The sequence below is a fragment of the Ochotona curzoniae genome, unplaced genomic scaffold, assembly GCF_017591425.1.
Source record: "Ochotona curzoniae isolate NIBS_2020 unplaced genomic scaffold, NIBS_Ocur_1.0 scaffold_3835, whole genome shotgun sequence".
Taxonomy (NCBI): Eukaryota; Metazoa; Chordata; class Mammalia; order Lagomorpha; family Ochotonidae; genus Ochotona; species Ochotona curzoniae.
The window spans coordinates 23,565,064-23,567,813 of record NW_024467114.1 but is presented as its reverse complement, the minus strand read 5'-3'; positions in this window follow the sequence as shown (position 1 = coordinate 23,567,813).

Below are 2,750 nucleotides of genomic sequence, written 5' to 3'. Positions count from 1 at the left end.
GTGACCACCTCTGGCGTGCATGCATGTGTTTGTGTGCTGTATTGGAGAGCTATTTCAAGGCGTCCTTGAATCTATTTGGACCTTGATCTTGCCTATAGGCCAGAATATATATCATCAGCCTCACATTTTTTCAAATCTATGCCTCTGCGATGAATAACATAGAAGTCATCCATTTGCAGGCTGCTTGCAGTCATCATAGCTGCTGTGTGTTCTTGCTTCCTTTGGCTCTCAGGGGCACATGGCTGAATGGATCCCAGTCTTTGATTTACAACCCCTTGTCGGCCCATGTGTGGCCTGACTTTACTTCTCTCTGGGCTTTCCTTTTATGGCCATCCATTGCCTGCAAGGACTCTCAGGCACCCGCCACTCAACTCCACCCGAGACCATCACCGGTCAGTTATGTATTTATAAATGCCTTCCCTGGAGGCAGTGCTCTCTCGAGCGTGGTGCGTGTCATCCCCTGGCTCTGATTTTCCTTCTGTTTTCTCACTAGTAAGAGGTGTCTCAGTTGTGGAGAGCTTGCTTTTGCTTGTCATTGAACTTACGTGAGTCATTGTGTATTTTCCCCATTCACCAGGCACGACAGAGGATGCCAGTGTTTCAGGGGCCTCTGGGTCATCCTAAGCACTCAGACATCCACCACAGGGACTGGTTAATGGAGGGTGAGAGTCCCTGCTCTGGCTAGCTGCTGGGCAGCACCACCAGCAATGCCATGGATGAATATTTAACGACAAAGGGAGTATGGTCACCCTAAGCCTTCAGAGGATAGGCAGGTTAAAAAATCATAGATACAGTGTCATCTCAATTTGGTATATGCATGTATGTATAATATATATATAAAAGACAAATATATATATTTGTTTATATATATATAAACAAATGAATGGAAGCCACATGTTCTCTATCCAGAAAGTTATGAGGGATTGTTGCTGGACACAGCCCAGGTGGGGTATCCCCTTTTTTTCTTGGTGCTGGAAAATTCGAAGTGACAGAGCTCAGGGCCCAGCTGCTGCTTCACTGACCTCACCAGGAGGCCACACCTGTAGCCACGGCAACTGGAGCTGTTTTTATCCCTTGCACCTGTCTCGTACGAGGTGGAGAGCAAAGAGCTTGTCCCTTTCCTTGTGCTCCTGAGCGCCCCTGACTTCTTCAGGGGCTGACACAGACAGCTGGGAGCAGGAAGAAGACTTCCATTGAGTAAGAGCCAGATACACAAATGGGGAAGGGTCCTGCCCTAGGACCTGGTGAAGCAGTCAGCAAACCAGGACTAATGCTGACCCATTCAAGAGCCCTGCTAAGCTAGGCTGGCCCAGGAGAACTCCTCCCTTTCCCCTGGCTGGCACCTCACTCCGAGTCCCAGGATGTGCATACCTGGTAGCTGTGTGAGGACTGGGGGCCTGGGCCCATGGCAGTACTGTTCCAGTAGTGTCCTCAGGGGCTGGTCTCCGGGTCCTTGGCTCAGCCCGGATGCCTAGGACAGAACAAGGATGAGGGTCAGAGGCCGGGCTCTGCTGACTCTTGACTGAGTCTTGCTCAAGGTGAGTTCTTGGGTGCCCCCTCTTCCATTCTGTTCTGTTACTTGGGCTCACTCTTATTCTCTTCACCGTGCAGGGCAGCCCTGGGGCCACACAGCACAATAGTGACCTGGCCAGGGCTGGGACCCTGATGTCACTTTTGAGGCAAGAGCCAACTCTGTTCCCCTACCCCATCCAAAATATGTCTCTCATTGATGCAGAATGTGCTCCAGGACATCTCTCAGCTTTTCATCGTTCCATCTTCCCCTGCCCTGATGTCCCTGCTGACCATAGCTCTCATATAGCACGTTCCCCACACTGGCCTCCAGGCACTTCCTGTGCTATGCCTGAAAGCCACATGTCCAGCCATACTCTGGGTGCCCCAGAGCTTTGAATTAATGCCTGCACCTAGCCAGAGGGGTGAAGCCTTCACAGGTGCTCACAGGACACCTATGTTCTGCCCAGCTGCCAGGTGCAGAGGGGCATGGCTGGGCACTGTGTGTGCATAAAGTGTGTATATGCTGTGCACATGTACATGTTTGGGTATTGTAAAGGGCTACCTGCAGGGAGCTGCCACAGGGGGCCAGGGTCTTGCTGTCTGCAGGAAGTGGCACTTCTTGGGCATCAGAAAGGCCTTGTTAACTCAGGGAGCCCCCTGATGGAATGAGGGGAGCTGAGGAGGGAGAACCCTGGAGCCTTCCAAGGAGGGTGTCAAGCCCTATCCAAGGCAAGGATAGCCCCACGTGGCCCGAGTGCTGGTCTCTGAGCCAAGTGTTGGAGTGCACGAGGTTGAACAGGAGGTCACCTGCCTGATGAAGCCAGGGTTTGTGTTCTCTGGCTGGTGGGGACAGGCAGGCTCAGGCTGCTGTGCTCAGTCCTGACCTGGTGGGCTGAGATGTGGAAGAGATGGACCAGCAAATGAGAAGTGGAGTTGGGAACAGCCCCCAGTCCTCAGCTCAGACCCTGGGGATCTTCTCCGCTGGTCCCCATGCTGGCACAGCTGGGCACACCTGCTCATTTCAATGCAATAGCCTTTGCAGTATCTGCAAATAGTCTTATTTTAAAAGTGAGGCAACAGGTCCAGAGAGGAGAATTCAACTGTCTGGGTCATGTAGCAAGTGAGAAGAGTACAGGCTAGACCCTAATGCAGGCAGGAAGGCTGGTCCTGCAGGAGGACGTGCAGGCCTGAAGGGCATGGCCAAAGTGGACTGAATGGGATGATTTTGAAGCTTGGGG